Genomic DNA, 24,125 nt, shown 5'->3' on the forward strand with positions numbered 1-24,125 from the left:
ATTCTTGCTCTGACCTCTCAGACTGATTCTGGCTCTGACCTCTCATACTGATTCTGGCTCTGACCTCTCATATTGATTCCGGCTCTGACCTCTCATACTGATTTTGGCTCTGACCTAACATACTGATTTTGGCTCTGACCTCTCATACTGCTTCTGGCTCTGACCTCTCATACTGATTTTGGCTCAGACCTAACATACTGATTCTGGCTCTGACCTCTCATTCTGATTTTGGCTCCGACCTTTCATACTGATTTTGGCTCGGACTTCTCATACTAATTCTGGCTCTGACCTCTCATACTGATTCTGGATCTGACCTCTCATACTGATTCTGGATCTGACCGCTCATACTGATTTTGGCTCTGACCTCTAATACTGATTTTGGCTCTGACCTCTCTGACTGATTCTGGCTCTGACCTCTCATACTGATTATAGCTCTGACCTCTCATTCTGATTTTGGCTCTGACCTTTCATATTGATTTTGGCTCGGACTTCTCATACTGATTTTGGCTCTGACCTCTCATACTGATTCTGGCTCTGACCTCTCATTCTGATTTTGGCTCTGACCTTTCATACTGATTTTGGCTCGAAATTCTCATACTAATTCTGGCTCTGACCTCTCATACTGATTCTGGCTCTGAACTCTCATACTGATTCTGACGCTGACCTCTCATACTGATTTTGGCTCTGACCTCTCATACTGATTCTGGCTCTGACCTCTCATTCTGATTTTGGCTCCGACCTTTCATACTGATTTTGGCTCGGACTTCTCATACTAATTCTAGCTGTGACCTCTCATGCTGATTCTGGATCTGACCTCTCATACTGATTCTGGCTCTGACCTCTCATACTGATTTTGGCTCTGACCTCTAATACTGATTTTGGCTCTGACCTCTCATTCTGATTTTGGCTCTGACCTTTCATATTGATTTTGGCTCGGACTTCTCATACTGATTTTGGCTCTGACCTCTCATACTGATTCTGGCTCTGACCTCTCATTCTGATTTTGGCTCTGACCTTTCATACTGATTTTGGTTCGAACTTCTCATACTAATTCTGGCTCTGACCTCTCATACTGATTCTGGCTCTGAACTCTCATACTGATTCTGACGCTGACCTCTCATACTGATTTTGGCTCTGACCTCTCATACTGATTCTGGCTCTGACCTCTCATTCTGATTTTGGCTCCGACCTTTCATACTGATTTTGGCTCGGACTTCTCATACTAATTCTAGCTGTGACCTCTCATGCTGATTCTGGATCTAACCTCTCATACTGATTCTGGCTCTGACCTCTCATACTGATTTTGGCTCTGACCTCTAATACTGATTTTGGCTCTGACCTCTCATACTGATTCTGGCTCTGACCTCTCTGACTGATTCTGGCTCTGACCTCTCATACTGATTATGGCTCTAACCTCTCATTCTGATTTTGGCTCTGACCTTTCATATTGATTTTGGCTCGGACTTCTCATACTGATTTTGGCTCTGACTTCTCATACTAATTCTGGCTCTGACCTCTCTTACTGATTCTGGCTCTGAACTCTCATACTGATTCTAAGGCTGACCTCTCATACTGATTTTGGCTCTGACATCTCATACTGATTCTGGCTCTGACCTCTCATTCTGATTTTGGCCCTGACCTTTCATACTGATTCTTGCTCTGACCTCTCAGACTGATTCTGGCTCTGACCTCTCATACTGATTTTGGCTCTGACCTAACATACTGATTTTGGCTCTGACCTCTCATACTGATTTTGGCTCTGACCTCTCATACTGCTTCTGGCTCTGACCTCTCATACTGATTTTGGCTCAGACTTAACATACTGATTCTGGCTCTGACCTCTCATTCTGATTTTGGTTCCGACCTTTCATACTGATTTTGGCTCGGACTTCTCATACTAATTCTGGCTCTGACCTCTCATACTGATTCTGGATCTGACCTCTCATACTGATTCTGGATCTGACCGCTCATACTGATTTTGGCTCTGACCTCTCAAACTCATTCTGGCTCTGACCTCTCTGACTGATTCTGGCTCTGACCTCATACTGATTATAGCTCTGACCTCTCATTCTGATTTTGGCTCTGACCTTTCATATTGATTTTGGCTCGGACTTCTCATACTGATTTTGGCTCTGACCTCTCATACTGATTCTGGCTCTGACCTCTCATTCTGATTTTGGCTCTGACCTTTCATACTGATTTTGGCTCGAAATTCTCATACTAATTCTGGCTCTGACCTCTCATACTGATTCTGGCTCTGAACTCTCATACTGATTCTGACGCTGACCTCTCATACTGATTTTGGCTCTGACCTCTCATACTGATTCTGGCTCTGACCTCTGACTGATTCTGGCTCTGACCTCTCATACTGATTATGGCTCTAACCTCTCATTCTGATTTTGGCTCTGACCTTTCATATTGATTTTGGCTCGGACTTCTCATACTGATTTTGGCTCTGACTTCTCATACTAATTCTGGCTCTGACCTCTCTTACTGATTCTGGCTCTGAACTCTCATACTGATTCTAAGGCTGACCTCTCATACTGATTTTGGCTCTGACATCTCATACTGATTCTGGCTCTGACCTCTCATTCTGATTTTGGCCCTGACCTTTCATACTGATTCTTGCTCTGACCTCTCAGACTGATTCTGGCTCTGACCTCTCATACTGATTTTGGCTCTGACCTAACATACTGATTTTGGCTCTGACCTCTCATACTGATTTTGGCTCTGACCTCTCATACTGCTTCTGGCTCTGACCTCTCATACTGATTTTGGCTCAGACTTAACATACTGATTCTGGCTCTGACCTCTCATTCTGATTTTGGCTCCGACCTTTCATACTGATTTTGGCTCGGACTTCTCATACTAATTCTGGCTCTGACCTCTCATACTGATTCTGGATCTGACCTCTCATACTGATTCTGGATCTGACCGCTCATACTGATTTTGGCTCTGACCTCTCAAACTCATTCTGGCTCTGACCTCTCTGACTGATTCTGGCTCTGACCTCATACTGATTATAGCTCTGACCTCTCATTCTGATTTTGGCTCTGACCTTTCATATTGATTTTGGCTCGGACTTCTCATACTGATTTTGGCTCTGACCTCTCATACTGATTCTGGCTCTGACCTCTCATTCTGATTTTGGCTCTGACCTTTCATACTGATTTTGGCTCGAAATTCTCATACTAATTCTGGCTCTGACCTCTCATACTGATTCTGGCTCTGAACTCTCATACTGATTCTGACGCTGACCTCTCATACTGATTTTGGCTCTGACCTCTCATACTGATTCTGGCTCTGACCTCTCATTCTGATTTTGGCTCCGACCTTTCATACTGATTTTGGCTCGGACTTCTCATACTAATTCTAGCTGTGACCTCTCATGCTGATTCTGGATCTGACCTCTCATACTGATTCTGGCTCTGACCTCTCATACTGATTTTGGCTCTGACCTCTAATACTGATTTTGGCTCTGACCTCTCATACTGATTCTGGCTCTGACCTCTTTGACTGATTCTGGCTCTGACCTCTCATACTGATTATAGCTCTGACCTCTCATTCTGATTTTGGCTCTGACCTTTCATATTGATTTTGGCTCGGACTTCTCATACTGATTTTGGCTCTGACCTCTCATACTGATTCTGGCTCTGACCTCTCATTCTGATTTTGGCTCTGACCTTTCATACTGATTTTGGCTCGAACTTCTCATACTAATTCTGGCTCTGACCTCTCATACTGATTCTGGCTCTGAACTCTCATACTGATTCTGACGCTGACCTCTCATTCTGATTTTGGCTCTGACCTTTCATACTGATTCTGGCTCTGACCTATCATTCTGATTTTGGCTCTGACCTTTCATACTGATTCTGGCTCTGACCTCTCAGACTGATTCTGGCTCTGACCTCTCATACTGATTCTGGCTCTGACCTCTCATATTGATTCCGGCTCTGACCTCTCTTAGTGATTCTGGCTCTGACCTCTCAAACTGATTTTGGCTCTGACCTCTCATACTGATTCTAGCTCTGACCTATCATTCTGATTTTGGCTCCGACCTTTCATACTGATTTTGGCTCGGACTTCTCATACTAATTCTAGCTCGGACCTCTCATACTGATTCTGGCTCTAACCTCTCATTCTGATTTTGGCTCTGACCTTTCATACTGATTCTGGCTCTGACCTCACATACTGATTCTTGCTCTGACCTCTCATACTGATTCTGGCTCTGACCTCTCATACTGATTCTGGCTCTGACCTCTCATACTGATTTTGACTCTGACCTCTCATACTGATTTTGGCTCTGACCTCTAATACTGATTTTGGCTCTGACCTCTCATACTGATTTTGGCTCTGACCTCTAATACTGATTTTGTCTCTGACCTCTCATACTGATTCTGGCTCTGACCTCTCATACTGATTTTGGCTCTGACCTCTAATACTGATTTTGGCTCTGACCTCTCATACTGATTCTGGCTCTGACCTCTCTGACTGATTCTGGCTCTGACCTCTCATACTGATTATGGCTCTGACCTCTCATTCTGATTTTCGCTCTGATCTTTCATATTGATTTTGGCTCGGACTTCTCATACTGATTTTGGCTCTGACCTCTCATACTGATTCTGGCTCTGACCTATCATTCTGATTTTGGCTCTGACCTTTCATACTGATTCTGGCTCTGACCTCTCAGACTGATTCTGGCTCTGACCTCTCATACTGATTCTGGCTCTGACCTCTCATATTGATTCCGGCTCTGACCTCTCTTAGTGATTCTGGCTCTGACCTCTCAAACTGATTTTGGCTCTGACCTCTTATACTGATTCTGGCTCTGACCTCTCATTCTGATTTTGGCTCCGACCTTTCATACTGATTTTGGCTCGGACTTCTCATACTAATTCTAGCTCGGACCTCTCATACTGATTCTGGCTATGACCTCTCATACTGATTCTGGCTCTAACCTCTCATTCTGATTTTGGCTCTGACCTTTCATACTGATTCTGGCTCTGACCTCACATACTGATTCTTGCTCTGACCTCTCATACTGATTCTGGCTCTGACCTCTCATACTGATTCTGGCTCTGACCTCTCATACTGATTTTGGCTCTGACCTCTCATACTGATTTTGGCTCTGACCTCTAATACTGATTTTGGCTCTGACCTCTCATACTGATTTTGGCTCTGACCTCTAATACTGATTTTGTCTCTGACCTCTCATACTGATTCTGGCTCTGACCTCTCATACTGATTCTGGCTCTGACCTATCATACTGATTTTTGCTCTGACCTCTAACACTGATTTTGGCTCTGACCTCTCATACTGATTCTGGCTCTGACCTCTCTGACTGATTCTGTCTCTGACCTCTCATACTGATTTTGGCTCTGTCCTCTAATACTGATTTTGGCTCTGACCTCTCATACTGATTCTGGCTCTGACCTCTCTGACTGATTCTGGCTCTGACCTCTCATACTGATTATGGCTCTGACCTCTCATTCTGATTTTGGCTCTGACCTTTCATATTGATTTTGGCTCGGACTTCTCATACTGATTTTGGCTCTGACCTCTCATACTGATTCTGGCTCTGACCTATCATTCTGATTTTGGCTCTGACCTTTCATACTGATTCTGGCTCTGACCTCTCAGACTTATTCTGGCTCTGACCTCTCATACTGATTCTGGCTTTGACCTCTCATATTGATTCCGGCTCTGACCTCTCTTAGTGATTCTGGCTCTGACCTCTCAAACTGATTTTGGCTCTGACCTCTCATACTGATTCTGGCTCTGACCTCTCATTCTGATTTTGGCTCCGACCTTTCATACTGATTTTGGCTCGGACTTCTCATACTAATTCTAGCTCGGACCTCTCATACTGATTCTGGCTATGACCTCTCATACTGATTCTGGCTCTGACCTCTCATTCTGATTTTGGCTCTGACCTTTCATACTGATTCTGGCTCTGACCTCACATACTGATTCTTGCTCTGACCTCTCATACTGATTCTGGCTCTGACCTCTCATACTGATTCTGGATCTGACCTCTCATACTGATTTTGGCTCTGACCTCTCATACTGATTTTGGCTCTGACCTCTAATACTAATTTTGGCTCTGACCTCTCATACTGATTTTGGCTCTGACCTCTAATACTGATTTTGTCTCTGACCTCTCATACTGATTCTGGCTCTGACCTCTCATACTGATTCTGGCTCTGACCTCTCATACTGATTTTGGCTCTGACCTCTAATACTGATTTTGGCTCTGACCTCTCATACTGATTCTGGCTCTGACCTCTCTGACTGATTCTGTCTCTGACCTCTCATTCTGATTTTGGCTCTGAACTTTCATACTGATTTTGGCTCGGACTTCTCATACTGATTTTGGCTCTGACCTCTTATACTGATTCTGGCTCTGACCTCTCATTCTGATTTTGGCTCTGACCTTTCATACTGATTTTTTCTCAGACTTCTCATACTAATTCTGGCCCTGACCTCTCATACTGATTCTGGCTCTGACCTCTCTGACTGATTTTGACTCTGACCTTTCATATTGATTTTGGCTCGGACTTCTCATACTGATTTTGGCTCTGACTTCTCATACTAATTCTGGCTCTGACCTCTCTTACTGATTCTGGCTCTGAACTCTCATACCGATTCTGAGGCTGACCTCTCATACTAATTCTAGCTCGGACCTCTCATACTGATTCTGGCTATGACCTCTCATACTGATTCTGGCTCTAACCTCTCATTCTGATTTTGGCTCTGACCTTTCATACTGATTCTGGCTCTGACCTCACATACTGATTCTTGCTCTGACCTCTCATACTGATTCTGGCTCTGACCTCTCATACTGATTCTGGCTCTGACCTCTCATACTGATTTTGGCTCTGACCTCTCATACTGATTTTGGCTCTGACCTCTAATACTGATTTTGGCTCTGACCTCTCATACTGATTTTGGCTCTGACCTCTAATACTGATTTTGTCTCTGACCTCTCATACTGATTCTGGCTCTGACCTCTCATACTGATTTTGGCTCTGACCTCTAATACTGATTTTGGCTCTGACCTCTCTGACTGATTCTGTCTCTGACCTCTCATACTGATTTTGGCTCTGACCTCTAATACTGATTTTGGCTCTGACCTCTCATACTGATTCTGGCTCTGACCTCTCTGACTGATTCTGGCTCTGACCTCTCATACTGATTATGGCTCTGACCTCTCATTCTGATTTTGGCTCTGACCTTTCATATTGATTTTGGCTCGGACTTCTCATACTGATTTTGGCTCTGACCTCTCATACTGATTCTGGCTCTGACCTATCATTCTGATTTTGGCTCTGACCTTTCATACTGATTCTGGCTCTGACCTCTCAGACTGATTCTGGCTCTGACCTCTCATACTGATTCTGGCTCTGACCTCTCATATTGATTCCGGCTCTGACCTCTCTTAGTGATTCTGGCTCTGACCTCTCAAACTGATTTTGGCTCTGACCTCTCATACTGATTCTGGCTCTGACCTCTCATTCTGATTTTGGCTCCGACCTTTCATACTGATTTTGGCTCGGACTTCTCATACTAATTCTAGCTCGGACCTCTCGTACTGATTCTGGCTATGACCTCTCATACTGATTCTGGCTCTAACCTCTCATTCTGATTTTGGCTCTGACCTTTCATACTGATTCTGGCTCTGACCTCACATACTGATTCTTGCTCTGACCTCTCATACTGATTCTGGCTCTGACCTCTCATACTGATTCTGGCTCTGACCTCTCATACTGATTTTGGCTCTGACCTCTCATACTGATTTTGGCTCTGACCTCTAATACTGATTTTGGCTCTGACCTCTCATACTGATTTTGGCTCTGACCTCTAATACTGATTTTGTCTCTGACCTCTCATACTGATTCTGGCTCTGACCTCTCATACTGATTCTGGCTCTGACCTCTCATACTGATTTTGGCTCTGACCTCTAATACTGATTTTGGCTCTGACCTCTCATACTGATTCTGGCTCTGACCTCTCTGACTGATTCTGTCTCTGACCTCTCATACTGATTTTGGCTCTGTCCTCTAATACTGATTTTGGCTCTGACCTCTCATACTGATTCTGGCTCTGACCTCTCTGACTGATTCTGGCTCTGACCTCTCATACTGATTATGGCTCTGACCTCTCATTCTGATTTTGGCTCTGACCTTTCATATTGATTTTGGCTCGGACTTCTCATACTGATTTTGGCTCTGACCTCTCATACTGATTCTGGCTCTGACCTATCATTCTGATTTTGGCTCTGACCTTTCATACTGATTCTGGCTCTGACCTCTCAGACTGATTCTGGCTCTGACCTCTCATACTGATTCTGGCTCTGACCTCTCATATTGATTCCGGCTCTGACCTCTCTTAGTGATTCTGGCTCTGACCTCTCAAACTGATTTTGTCTCTGACCTCTCATACTGATTCTGGCTCTGACCTCTCATACTGATTCTGGCTCTGACCTCTCATACTGATTTTGGCTCTGTCCTCTAATACTGATTTTGGCTCTGACCTCTCATACTGATTCTGGCTCTGACCTCTCTGACTGATTCTGTCTCTGACCTCTCATACTGATTTTGGCTCTGTCCTCTAACACTGATTTTGGCTCTGACCTCTCATACTGATTCTGGCTCTGACCTCTCTGACTGATTCTGGCTCTGACCTCTCATACTGATTATGGCTCTGACCTCTCATTCTGATTTTGGCTCTGACCTTTCATATTGATTTTGGCTCGGACTTCTCATACTGATTTTGGCTCTGACCTCTCATACTGATTCTGGCTCTGACCTATCATTCTGATTTTGGCTCTGACCTTTCATACTGATTCTGGCTCTGACCTCTCAGACTGATTCTGGCTCTGACCTCTCATACTGATTCTGGCTCTGACCTCTCATATTGATTCCGGCTCTGACCTCTCTTAGTGATTCTGGCTCTGACCTCTCAAACTGATTTTGGCTCTGACCTCTCATACTGATTCTGGCTCTGACCTCTCATTCTGATTTTGGCTCCGAAATTTCATACTGATTTTGGCTCGGACTTCTCATACTAATTCTAGCTCGGATCTCTCATACTGATTCTGGCTCTGACCTCTCATACTGATTCTGGCTCTGACCTCTCATTCTGATTTTGGTTCCGACCTTTCATACTGATTTTGGCTCGGACTTCTCATACTAATTTTGGCTCTGACCTCTCATACTGATTCTGGCTCTGACCTCTCATACTGATTCTGGCTCTGACCTCTCATACTGATTTTGGCTCTGACCTCTAATACTGATTTTGGCTCTGACCTCTCATACTGATTCTGGCTCTGACCTCTCTGACTGATTCTGGCTCTGACCTCTCATACTGATTATGGCTCTGACCTCTCATTCTGATTTTGGCTTTGACCTTTCATATTGATTTTGGCTCGGACTTCTCATACTGATTTTGGCTCTGACTTCTCATACTAATTCTGGCTCTGACCTCTCATACTGATTCTGGCTCTGAACTCTCATACTGATTCTGAGGCTGACCTCTCATACTGATTTTGGCTCTGACCTCTCATACTGATTCTGGCTCTGACCTCTCATTCTGATTTTGGCTCTGACCTCTCATACTGATTCTTGCTCTGACCTCTCAGAATGATTCTGGCTCTGACCTCTCATACTGATTCTGGCTCTGACCTCTCATATTGATTCCGGCTCTGACCTCTCATACTGATTTGGCTCTGACCTAACATACTGATTTTGGCTCTGACCTCTCATACTGATTTTGGCTTTGACCTCTCATACTGATTCTGGCTCTGACCTCTCATTCTGATTTTGGCTCCGACCTTTCATACTGATTTTGGCTCGGACGTCTCATACTAATTCTAGCTCTGACCTCTCATACTGATTCTGGCTCTGACCTCTCATACTGATTCTGGCTCTGACCTTTCATTCTGATTTTGGCTCTGACCTTTCATACTGATTCTGGCTCTGCCCTCATACTGATTCTGGCTCTGACCTCTCATACTGATTTTGGCTCTGACCTAACATACTGATTTTGGCTCTGACCTCTCTTACTGATTCTGGCTCTGACCTCTCATACTGATTCTGGCTCTGACCTCTCTGACTGATTGTTAGGATTGTGCAGAGACTGCGGCCATGATATGGGCGTCGCTGTCTGTTCCTCTGCACAATCCAGGGTTGCAAGGGTTAACCTGCCTTGCAACAGCTGGGCGTGGTCGACTAGTTGATTGACATAGGAGTCGACCAATAGACGCTCGGATTGGGCAGCTGGGCTATTTGCTGGTGACCGCCACTTGCCTATATAAGGGGGCTGGTCTGGACGCCCGGCGCTCTATGATCTCATTCAAAAACCTGAATTGATGTGTGTTGTGTGTGTGTTTGGGTTCCAGCCTGTAAACATTGCCCTAGTTAGCAAAAGACCCCAAAGATAGCAATGCCACCTGACCTGTTATTCTGATTTTGGCTCCGACCTTTCATACTGATGTTGGCTCTGACTTCTCATACTAATTCTGGCTCTGACCTTTCATACTGATTCTGGCTCTGACCTCTCATACTGATTCTGGCTCTGACCTTTCATTCTGATTTTAGCTCCGACCTTTCATACTGATTTTGGCTCGGACTTCTCATACTAATTCTGGCTCTGACCTCTCATACTGACTCTGACCTCTCATACTGATTCTGGCTCTGACCTCTCATACTGATTCTGGCTCTGACCTAACATACTGATTTTGGCTCTGACCACTCATACTGATTCTGGCTCTGACCTCTCATACTGATTCTGGCTCTGACCTTTCATACTGATTTTGGCTAGGACTTCTCATACTAATTCTGGCTCTGACCTCTCATACTGATTCTGGCTCTGAACTCTCATACTGATTCTGACTCTGACCTGTTATTCTGATTTTGGCTCCGACCTTTCATACTGATGTTGGCTCTGACGTCTCATACTAATTCTGGCTCTGACCTTTCATACTGATTCTGGCTCTGACCTCTCATACTGATTCTGGCTCTGACCTTTCATTCTGATTTTGGCTCCGACCTTTCATACTGATTTTGGCTCGGACTTCTCATACTAATTCTGGCTCTGACCTCTCATACTGACTCTGACCTCTCATACTGATTCTGGCTCTGACCTCTCATACTGATTCTGGCTCTGACCTAACATACTGATTTTGGCTCTGACCACTCATACTGATTCTGGCTCTGACCTCTCATACTGATTCTGGCTCTGACCTTTCATACTGATTTTGGCTAGGACTTCTCATACTAATTCTGGCTCTGACCTCTCATACTGATTCTGGCTCTGAACTCTCATACTGATTCTGACTCTGACCTCATACTGATTTTGGCTCTGACCTCTCATACTGATTTTGGCTCTGACCTTTCATACTGATTTTGGCTCGGACTTCTAATACTGATTCTTGCTCTGACCTCTTATACTGATTCTGGCTCTGACCTCTCATACTGATTCTGGCTCTGACCTTTCATACTGATTTTGGCTAGGACTTCTCATACTAATTCTGGCTCTGACCTCTCATACTGATTCTGACTCTGACCTCTCATACTGATTTTGGCTCTGACCTCTCATACTGATTTTGGCTCTGACCTTTCATACTGATTTTGGCTCGGACTTCTCATACTGATTCTTGCTCTGACCACTCATACTGATTCTGGCTCTGACCTCTCATACTGATTCTGGCTCTGACCTGTTATTCTGATTTTGGCTCCGACCTTTCATACTGATGTTGGCTCTGACGTCTCATACTAATTCTGGCTCTGACCTCTCATACTGATTCTGGCTCTGACCTCTTATACTGATTCTGGCTCTGACCTCTCATTCTGATTTTAGCTCTGACCTTTCATACTGATTCTGACCTCTCATACTGATTCTGGCTCTGACCTCTCATACTGATTCTGGCTCTGACCTCTCATACTGATTCTGGCTCTGACCTCTCATACTGATTCTGGCTCTGACCTCTCATACTGATTTTGGCTCTGACCTCTAATACTGATTTTGGCTCTGACCTCTCATACTGATTCTGGCTCTGACCTCTCTGACTGATTCTGGCTCTGACCTCTCATACTGATTCTGGCTCTGACCTCTCATTCTGATTTTGGCTCTGACCTTTCATACTGATTTTGGCTCGGACTTCTCATACTGATTTTGGCTCTGACCTCTCATACTGATTCTGGCTCTGACCTGTTATTCTGATTTTGGCTCCGACCTTTCATACTGATGTTGGCTCTGACTTCTCATACTGATTCTGGCTCTGACCTCTTATACTGATTCTGGCCCTGACCTCTCATTCTGATTTTGGCTCTGACCTTTCGTACTGATTCTGACCTCTCATACTGATTCTGGCTCTGACCTCTCATACTGATTCTGGCTCTGACCTCTCATACTGATTCTGGCTCTGACCTCTCATACTGATTCTGGCTCTGACCTCTCATTCTGATTTTGGCTCTGACCTTTCATACTGATTTTGGCTCGGACTTCTCATACTAATTCTGGCTCTGACCTCTCTGACTGATTCTGGCTCTGACCTCTCATACTGATTCTGGCTCTGACCTCTCATACTGATTTTGGCTCTGACCTCTAATACTGATTTTGGCTCTGACCTCTCATACTGATTCTGGCTCTGACCTCTCTGACTGATTCTGGCTCTGACCTCTCATACTGATTATGGCTCTGACCTCTCATTCTGATTTTGGCTTTGACCTTTCATATTGATTTTGGCTCGGACTTCTCATACTGATTTTGGCTCTGACTTCTCATACTAATTCTGGCTCTGACCTCTCATACTGATTCTGGCTCTGAACTCTCATACTGATTCTGAGGCTGACCTCTCATACTGATTTTGGCTCTGACCTCTCATACTGATTCTGGCTCTGACCTCTCATTCTGATTTTGGCTCTGACCTCTCATACTGATTCTTGCTCTGACCTCTCAGAATGATTCTGGCTCTGACCTCTCATACTGATTCTGGCTCTGACCTCTCATATTGATTCCGGCTCTGACCTCTCATACTGATTTGGCTCTGACCTAACATACTGATTTTGGCTCTGACCTCTCATACTGATTTTGGCTTTGACCTCTCATACTGATTCTGGCTCTGACCTCTCATTCTGATTTTGGCTCCGACCTTTCATACTGATTTTGGCTCGGACGTCTCATACTAATTCTAGCTCTGACCTCTCATACTGATTCTGGCTCTGACCTCTCATACTGATTCTGGCTCTGACCTTTCATTCTGATTTTGGCTCTGACCTTTCATACTGATTCTGGCTCTGCCCTCATACTGATTCTGGCTCTGACCTCTCATACTGATTTTGGCTCTGACCTAACATACTGATTTTGGCTCTGACCTCTCTTACTGATTCTGGCTCTGACCTCTCATACTGATTCTGGCTCTGACCTCTCTGACTGATTGTTAGGATTGTGCAGAGACTGCGGCCATGATATGGGCGTCGCTGTCTGTTCCTCTGCACAATCCAGGGTTGCAAGGGTTAACCTGCCTTGCAACAGCTGGGCGTGGTCGACTAGTTGATTGACATAGGAGTCGACCAATAGACGCTCGGATTGGGCAGCTGGGCTATTTGCTGGTGACCGCCACTTGCCTATATAAGGGGGCTGGTCTGGACGCCCGGCGCTCTATGATCTCATTCAAAAACCTGAATTGATGTGTATTGTGTGTGTGTTTGGGTTCCAGCCTGTAAACATTGCCCTAGTTAGCAAAAGACCCCAAAGATAGCAATGCCACCTGACCTGTTATTCTGATTTTGGCTCCGACCTTTCATACTGATGTTGGCTCTGACTTCTCATACTAATTCTGGCTCTGACCTTTCATACTGATTCTGGCTCTGACCTCTCATACTGATTCTGGCTCTGACCTTTCATTCTGATTTTAGCTCCGACCTTTCATACTGATTTTGGCTCGGACTTCTCATACTAATTCTGGCTCTGACCTCTCATACTGACTCTGACCTCTCATACTGATTCTGGCTCTGACCTCTCATACTGATTCTGGCTCTGACCTAACATACTGATTTTGGCTCTGACCACTCATACTGATTCTGGCTCTGACCTCTCATACTGATTCTGGCTCTGACCTTTCATACTGATTTTGGCTAGGACTTCTCATACTAATTCTGGCTCTGACCTCTCATACTGATTCTGGCTCTGAACTCTCATACTGATTCTGACTCTGACCTGTTATTCTGATTTTGGCTCCGACCTTTCATACTGATGTTGGCTCTGACGTCTCATACTAATTCTGGCTCTGACCTTTCATACTGATTCTGGCTCTGACCTCTCATACTGATTCTGGCTCTGACCTTTCATTCTGATTTTGGCTCCGACCTTTCATACTGATTTTGGCTCGGACTTCTCATACTAATTCTGGCTCTGACCTCTCATACTGACTCTGACCTCTCATACTGATTCTGGCTCTGACCTAACATACTGATTTTGGCTCTGACCACTCATACTGATTCTGGCTCTGACCTCTCATACTGATTCTGGCTCTGACCTTTCATACTGATTTTGGCTAGGACTTCTCATACTAATTCTGGCTCTGACCTCTCATACTGATTCTGGCTCTGAACTCTCATACTGATTCTGACTCTGACCTCATACTGATTTTGGCTCTGACCTCTCATACTGATTTTGGCTCTGACCTTTCATACTGATTTTGGCTCGGACTTCTAATACTGATTCTTGCTCTGACCTCTTATACTGATTCTGGCTCTGACCTCTCATACTGATTCTGGCTCTGACCTTTCATACTGATTTTGGCTAGGACTTCTCATACTAATTCTGGCTCTGACCTCTCATACTGATTCTGACTCTGACCTCTCATACTGATTTTGGCTCTGACCTCTCATACTGATTTTGGCTCTGACCTTTCATACTGATTTTGGCTCGGACTTCTCATACTGATTCTTGCTCTGACCACTCATACTGATTCTGGCTCTGACCTCTCATACTGATTCTGGCTCTGACCTGTTATTCTGATTTTGGCTCCGACCTTTCATACTGATGTTGGCTCTGACGTCTCATACTAATTCTGGCTCTGACCTCTCATACTGATTCTGGCTCTGACCTCTTATACTGATTCTGGCTCTGACCTCTCATTCTGATTTTAGCTCTGACCTTTCATACTGATTCTGACCTCTCATACTGATTCTGGCTCTGACCTCTCATACTGATTCTGGCTCTGACCTCTCATACTGATTCTGGCTCTGACCTCTCATACTGATTCTGGCTCTGACCTCTCATACTGATTTTGGCTCTGACCTCTAATACTGATTTTGGCTCTGACCTCTCATACTGATTCTGGCTCTGACCTCTCTGACTGATTCTGGCTCTGACCTCTCATACTGATTCTGGCTCTGACCTCTCATTCTGATTTTGGCTCTGACCTTTCATACTGATTTTGGCTCGGACTTCTCATACTGATTTTGGCTCTGACCTCTCATACTGATTCTGGCTCTGACCTGTTATTCTGATTTTGGCTCCGACCTTTCATACTGATGTTGGCTCTGACTTCTCATACTGATTCTGGCTCTGACCTCTTATACTGATTCTGGCCCTGACCTCTCATTCTGATTTTGGCTCTGACCTTTCGTACTGATTCTGACCTCTCATACTGATTCTGGCTCTGACCTCTCATACTGATTCTGGCTCTGACCTCTCATACTGATTCTGGCTCTGACCTCTCATACTGATTCTGGCTCTGACCTCTCATTCTGATTTTGGCTCTGACCTTTCATACTGATTTTGGCTCGGACTTCTCATACTAATTCTGGCTCTGACCTCTCTGACTGATTCTGGCTCTGACCTCTCATACTGATTCTGGCTCTGACCTCTCATACTGATTTTGGCTCTGACCTCTAATACTGATTTTGGCTCTGACCTCTCATACTGATTCTGGCTCTGACCTCTCTGACTGATTCTGGCTCTGACCTCTCATACTGATTCTGGCTCTGACCTCTCATTCTGATTTTGGCTCTGACCTTTCATACTGATTTTGGCTCGGACTTCTCATACTGATTTTGGCTCTGACCTCTCATACTGATTCTGGCTCTGACCTCTCATTCTGATTTTGGCTCTGACCTTTTATACTGATTTTGGCTCTGACCTCTCATACTGATTCTGGCTCTGACTTCTCATTCTGATTCTGGCTCTGACTTCTCATACTGATTCTGGCTCTGACCTCTCATACTGATTTTGGCTCTGACCTCTCATACTGATTCTGGCTCTGATCTCTCATACTGATTTTGGCTCTGACCTTTCATACTGATTTTGGCTCGGACTTCTCATACTGATTCTTGCTCTGACCTCTCATACTGATTCTGGCTCTGACCTCTCATACTGATTCTGGCTCTGACCTCTCATACTGATTCTGGCTCTGACCTTTCATACTGATTTTGGCTAGGACTTCTCATACTAATTCTGGCTCCGACCTCTCATACTGATTCTGGCTCTGAACTCTCATACTGATTCTGACTCTGACCTTTCACACTGATTTTGGCTCTGACCTCTCATACTGATTTTGGCTCTGACCTTTCATACTGATTTTGGCTCGGACTTCTCATACTGATTCTTGCTCTGACCACTCATACTGATTCTGGCTCTGACCTCTCATACTGATTCTGGCTCTGACCTGTTATTCTGATTTTGGCTCCGACCTTTCATACTGATGTTGGCTCTGACGTCTCATACTAATTCTGGCTCTGACCTCTCATACTGATTCTGGCTCTGACCTTTCATACTGATTTTGGCTCGGACTTCTCATACTAATTCTGGCTCTGACCTCTCTGACTGATTCTGGCTCTGACCTCTCATACTGATTCTGGCTCTGACCTCTCATTCTGATTTTGGCTCTGACCTTTCATACTGATTTTGGCTCAGACCTCTCATACTGATTCTGGCTCTGACCTCTCATTCTGATTTTGGCTCTGACCTCTTATACTGATTCTGGCCCTGACCTCTCATTCTGATTTTGGCTCTGACCTTTCATACTGATTTTGGCTCAGACTTCTCATACTAATTCTGGCTCTGACCTCTCTGACTGATTCTGGCTCTGACCTCTCATACTGATTCTGGCTCTGACCTCTCATTCTGATTTTGGCTCTGACCTTTCATACTGATTTTGGCTCAGACCTCTCATACTGATTCTGGCTCTGACCTCTCATTCTGATTTTGGCTCTGACCTCTCATACTGATTTTGTCTCGGACTTCTCATCCTAATTTTGGTTCTGACTCTGACCTCTCATACTGATTCTGGCTCTGAACTCTCATACTGATTCTGACTCTGACCTCTCATACTGATTCTGGCTCTTACCTCTCATTCTGATTTTGGCTCTGACGTTTCATACTGATTCTGGTTCTGACCTCTCATACTGATTTTGGCTCTGACCTAACATACTGATTTTGCCTCTGACCTCTCATACTGATTCTGGCTCTGACCTCTCATACTGATTCTGGCTCTGACCTTTCATTCTGATTTTGGCTCCGACCTTACATACTGATTTTGGCTCGGACTTCTCATACTAATTCTGGCTCTGACCTCTCATACTGACTCTGACCTCTCATACTGATTCTGGCTCTGACCTCTCATACTGATTTTGGCTCTGACCATTCATACTGATTCTGGCTCTGACCTCTCATACTGATTCTGGCTCTGACCTTTCATACTGATTTTGGCTCGGACTTCTCATACTGATTCTTGCTCTGACCTCTCATACTGATTCTGGCTCTGACCTCTCATACTGATTCTGGCTCTGACCTTTCATACTGATTTTGGCTAGGACTTCTCATACTAATTCTGGCTCTGACCTCTCATACTGATTCTGACTCTGACCTCTCATACTGATTTTGGCTCTGACCTCTCATACTGATTTTGGCTCTGACCTTTCATACTGATTTTGGCTCGGACTTCTCATACTGATTCTTGCTCTGACCACTCATACTGATTCTGGCTCTGACCTCTCATACTGATTCTGGCTCTGACCTGTTATTCTGATTTTGGCTCCGACCTTTCATACTGATGTTGGCTCTGACGTCTCATACTAATTCTGGCTCTGACCTCTCATACTGATTCTGGCTCTGACCTCTCATACTGATTCTGGCTCTGACCTTTCATTCTGATTTTGGCTCCGACCTTTCATACTGATTTTGGCTCGGACTTCTCATACTAATTCTGGCTCTGACCTCTCATACTGACTCTGACCTCTCATACTGATTCTGGCTCTGACCTCTCATACTGATTCTGGCTCTGACCTAACATACTGATTTTGGCTCTGACCACTCATACTGATTCTGGCTCTGACCTCTCATACTGATTCTGGCTCTGACCTTTCATACTGATTTTGGCTAGGACTTCTCATACTAATTCTGGCTCTGACCTCTCATACTGATTCTGGCTCTGAACTCTCATACTGATTCTGACTCTGACCTCTCATACTGATTTTGGCTCTGACCTCTCATACTGATTTTGGCTCTGACCTTTCATACTGATTTTGGCTCGGACTTCTCATACTGATTCTTGCTCTGACCTCTCATACTGATTCTGGCTCTGACCTCTCATACTGATTCTGGCTCTGACCTTTCATACTGATTTTGGCTAGGACTTCTCATACTAATTCTGGCTCTGACCTCTCATACTGATTCTGACTCTGACCTCTCATACTGATTTTGGCTCTGACCTCTCATACTGATTTTGGCTCTGACCTTTCATACTGATTTTGGCTCGGACTTCTCATACTGATTCTTGCTCTGACCACTCATACTGATTCTGGCTCTGACCTCTCATACTGATTCTGGCTCTGACCTGTTATTCTGATTTTGGCTCCGACCTTTCATACTGATGTTGGCTCTGACGTCTCATACTAATTCTGGCTCTGACCTCTCATACTGATTCTGGCTCTGACCTCTCATACTGATTCTGGCTCTGACCTCTCATTCTGATTTTGGCTCTGACCTTTCATACTGATTTTGGCTCGGACTTCTCATACTGATTTTGGCTCTGACCTCTCATACTGATTCTGGCTCTGACCTGTTATTCTGATTTTGGCTCCGACCTTTCATACTGATGTTGGCTCTGACTTCTCATACTAATTCTGGCTCTGACCTCTCATACTGATTCTGGCTCTGACCTCTCATACTGATTCTGGCTCTGACCTCTCATACTGATTCTGGCTCTGACCTCTCATACTGATTCTGGCTCTGACCTCTCATTCTGATTTTGGCTCTGACCTTTCATACTGATTTTGGCTCGTACTTCTCATACTAATTCTGGCTCTGACCTCTCTGACTGATTCTGGCTCTAACCTCTCATACTGATTCTGGCTCTGACCTCTCATACTGATTTTGGCTCTGACCTCTAATACTGATTTTGGCTCTGACCTCTCATACTGATTCTGGCTCTGACCTCTCTGACTGATTCTGGCTCTGACCTCTCATACTGATTCTGGCTCTGACCTCTCATTCTGATTTTGGCTCTGACCTTTCATACTGATTTTGGCTCGGACTTCTCATACTGATTTTGGCTCTGACCTCTCATACTGATTCTGGCTCTGACCTCTCATTCTGATTTTGGCTCTGACCTTTTATACTGATTTTGGCTCTGACTTCTCATACTGATTCTGGCTCTGACTTCTCATACTGATTCTGGCTCTGACTTCTCATACTGATTCTGGCTCTGACCTCTCATACTGATTTTGGCTCTGACCTCTCATACTGATTCTGGCTCTGATCTCTCATACTGATTTTGGCTCTGACCTTTCATACTGATTTTGGCTCGGACTTCTCATACTGATTCTTGCTCTGACCTCTCATACTGATTCTGGCTCTGACCTCTCATACTGATTCTGGCTCTGACCTCTCATACTGATTGTGGCTCTGACCTTTCATACTGATTTTGGCTAGGACTTCTCATACTAATTCTGGCTCTGACCTCTCATACTGATTCTGGCTCTGAACTCTCATACTGATTCTGACTCTGACCTCTCATACTGATTTTGGCTCTGACCTCTCATACTGATTTTGGCTCTGACCTTTCATACTGATTTTGGCTCGGACTTCTCATACTGATTCTTACTCTGACCACTCATTCTGATTCTGGCTCTGACCTCTCATACTGATTCTGGCTCTGACCTGTTATTCTGATTTTGGCTCCAACCTTTCATACTGATGTTGGCTCTGACTTCTCATACTAATTCTGGCTCTGACCTCTCATACTGATTCTGGCTCTGACCTCTTATACTGATTCTGGCTCTGACCTCTCATTCTGATTTTGGCTCTGACCTTTCATACTGACTCTGACTGACCTCTCATACTGATTCTGGCTCTGACCTCTCATACTGATTCTGGCTCTGACCTCTCATACTGATTCTGGCTCTGTCCTCTCATTCTGATTTTGGCTCTGACCTTTCATACTGATTTTGGCTCGGACTTCTCATACTAATTCTGGCTCTGACCTCTCATACTGATTCTGGGTTGTCCTCTCATACTGATTTTGGCTCTGACCTCTAATACTGATTTTGGCTCTGACCTCTCATACTGATTCTGGCTCTGACCTCTCTGACTGATTCTGGCTCTGACCTCTCATACTGATTCTGGCTCTGACCTCTCATTCTGATTTTGGCTCTGACCTTTCATACTGATTTTGTCTCGGACTTCTCATACTGATTTTGGCTCTGACCTCTCATACTGATTCTGGCTCTGACCTCTCATTCTGATTTTGGCTCTGACCTTTTATACTGATTTTGGCTCTGACTTCTCATACTGATTCTGGCTCTGACTTCTCATACTGATTCTGGCTCTGACCTCTCATACTGATTTTGGCTCTGACCTCTCATACTGATTCTGGCTCTGACCTCTCATACTGATTTTGGCTCTGACCTCTCATACTGATTCTGGCTCTGACCTCTCATACTGATTGTGGCTCTGACCTCTCATACTGATTTTGGCTCTGACCTCTCAGACTGCTTCTGGCTCTGACCTCTCAGACTGATTCTGGCTCTGACCTCTCATACTGATTCTAGCTCTGACCTCTCAGCTTCTGGCTCTGACCTCTCTTACTGATTCTGGCTCTGACCTCTTATACTGATTTTGGCTCTGACCTCTCATACTGATTCTGGCTCTGACCTCTCATACTGATTTTGGCTCTGACCTCTCATACTGATTTTGGCTCGGACTTCTCATACTGATTCTGGCTCTCACCTCTCATACTGATTCTGGCTCTGACCTCTCATACTGATTCTGGCTCTGACCTCTTATACTGATTTCAGCTCTGACCTCTCATACTGATTCTGGCTCTGACCTCTTAAACTGATTCTGGCTCTGACCTCTCATACTGATTCTGGCTCTGACCTCTTAAACTGATTCTGGCTCTGACCTCTCATACTGATTCTGGCTCTGACCTCTCATACTGTTTCTGGCTCTGACCTCTTAAACTGATTCTTTAGGCCAATTTTAAACAAATATTAGTAAAAGTTATGTTTTAGTATTTACTCCTACAGTGATCTAGTTAAGTACCTTGAGTAAATTACCCGTCAGTGACTCTCTTAAACTGATTCTGGCTCTGACCTCTCATACTGCTTCTGGCTCTGACCTCTTAAACTGATTCTGGCTCTGACCTCTCATACTGCTTCTAGCTCTGACCTCTTAAACTGATTCTGGCTCTGACCTCTCAGACTATCAGTCAGACCCTGGCACTATATGCCAATAGCAAGAATTGAGGATGGTATGAAAGCCCAATATATTTTTTGAATTTCCAATCAGAACCTTGCACTATATGCCAATAGCAAGATTTGAGGGTGGTATGAAGGCCCCAATATATTTCAGGAACTACCAGTCAGAACCTGGCACTATATGCCAATAGCAGCAAATGGAGGGTATATGTCGCCCCAATTTTATTGTTAGGGGAATTACACACAGTGTATTCAAGTTAGTTTCAGGGGTGGGGGTGCACACTGTTGGAACGTGGATTGGGGTTATATAGGGTATATGGGAATACACTTTCAGTGTATTCCATTCAGGATCCTCCACACTGTGGAAAGCTGGGTTGCGCAGATTGAGCCTGTCAATGCCACGTTACGGTGATGGACACTGACAAGACACTGGAATGTAGCTCTTAAAAGAGATGTTGTTTTTCTTCTTCTTCTTCTTCCTATCCTATCCCTGCCTACCAGAATCTAATTCCTAACTCTACGGCCGCAGACCTCCGTCTGTGACCAAGTGTAAGCTCAGAATGACGGAGCTCAGAAAGACTCTTTCACAGTCTTGCCTAAAAACACAGCCATGAATAAAGAATGGTACCAGAATGTCCTCCAAGATCAACTTCTCCCAACCGTCCAAGAGCAGTTTGGCGATCAACAATGCCTTTTCCAGCATGATGGAGCACCTTGCCATAAAGCAAAGGTGATAACTAAATGGCTCAGGGAACAAAACATAGAGATTTTGGGTCCATGGCCTGGAAACTCCCCAGATCTTAATCCCATTGAGAACTTGTGGTCAATCATCAAGAGACGGGTGGACAAACAAAAACCTACAAATTCTGACAAAATGCAAACATTGATTGTGCAAGAATGGACGGCTATCAGTCAGGATTTGGTCCAGAAGTTGATTGACAGCATGCCAGGGAGAATTGCAGAGGTCCTGAAGAAGAAGGGTCAACACTGCAAATATTGACTTGCTGCATTAACTCATTCTGTCTATATAAGCTTTTGTTACTCATAATATGATTGCAATTATATTTCTGTATGTGATAAAAACATCTGACAAACACACATAAAAACCAGAGGGCAGCAAATCATGTGAAAATATAATATTTGTGTCATTCTCAAAACTTTTGGCCATGACTGTATCTGACCTGGGTGGTCTAGGGCCTAGCAGCTCGTGCCCTTCCTGGTGATCATTTGACTGCCAAGCTAGCAAGAAGTAGAGCGATGGCTCTTCCATAGCTTTTTACCCAATGCTAATTTGGGGATATTTATTAACTGCGTCGTTTTTTTCTCTACTTTTTTGGTAGTGGATATTTATTATATCGGCCCAGTTCCTTGATAAAGTTTGTGCACATAATAGTTATTTTATGAGTACTTTTTTGGCCATGTGCATTTTGCACTAATTTTTCTAAAAGCTTGCATGATAAATTTTGCACAGAATGGACCACATGGAATTATGGAATTTGCATTTGAGCCTTTTTTGCACCTTTCTAAAATGTCGAGAAAAGAAGCGTTACTTTGGCCACACCCACTTTCCTGGTGAGGGAAGAAAAAAATCTGCATAAGGGCCTATTCACACGGAGTAAACGCGGCACGCAATGTGCCGCGTTTACGGGACGTTTGCGTCACAATTTTGACGGTGCATGTTTGCAGTCGCGTTAATGCCGCATTAATGCAAGTTTACGCGGCGCTAACGCGACCGAAAACATGCACCGTCAAAATCGCGGCGCAAACGTCCCGTAAACGCGGTGCTTTGCGCGCCCGTTTACTCCGTGTGAATAGGTCCTAAAGGTACCAATAAAGTACAGCGAGCAAACAAACCCCAAAAGGCTCAATTTACATCAAATAAAAAGGTGCAAGTTGCTAAGAAATGTGCCCCATTGAGTTCTGAGTATACAGCAAATGGGAAGGCAGAAATGGTAATAAACATTGCCGGGAAATGAGTAGCAAGGGGCGTGGCCAGCCACAAGAGGAGTGGGGGGTTGGGTAAAATCTGCTAGAATTCTGTTGCCAACTATGGTAATAAACCATTCCTGTCTTCTCTTTGGAGAGTTATTGACAGCTTCCCTGCTCCTAGTACTACATGATGTCATGCAAATGCTAACCCTGCAAGGGTGTACCTTGCAGAATTCAATGTGTATATAGATTATGTGTGGTCAGCAAGTGGTTAATGTGATTTTAAAGGGAGTCTGTCAACCCGGAAACTCAGTATCAGATTAATGATAGGATCTTGTAGAGCAGCTTCTACACTTTCCAAAGATGTCTTTCTTATTCTGTATTGCAGATCCGTTTTCAGGAAAATCTGTTTTATTCTTATGTAAATAAGCCCCTTACTGCAGACAAAGTGGGAGATGTCACTCAAGCAATGGGGGGCAGAAATTATCT

The sequence above is a fragment of the Leptodactylus fuscus genome, chromosome 6, assembly GCF_031893055.1.
Source record: "Leptodactylus fuscus isolate aLepFus1 chromosome 6, aLepFus1.hap2, whole genome shotgun sequence".
Lineage (NCBI taxonomy): Eukaryota > Metazoa > Chordata > Amphibia > Anura > Leptodactylidae > Leptodactylus > Leptodactylus fuscus.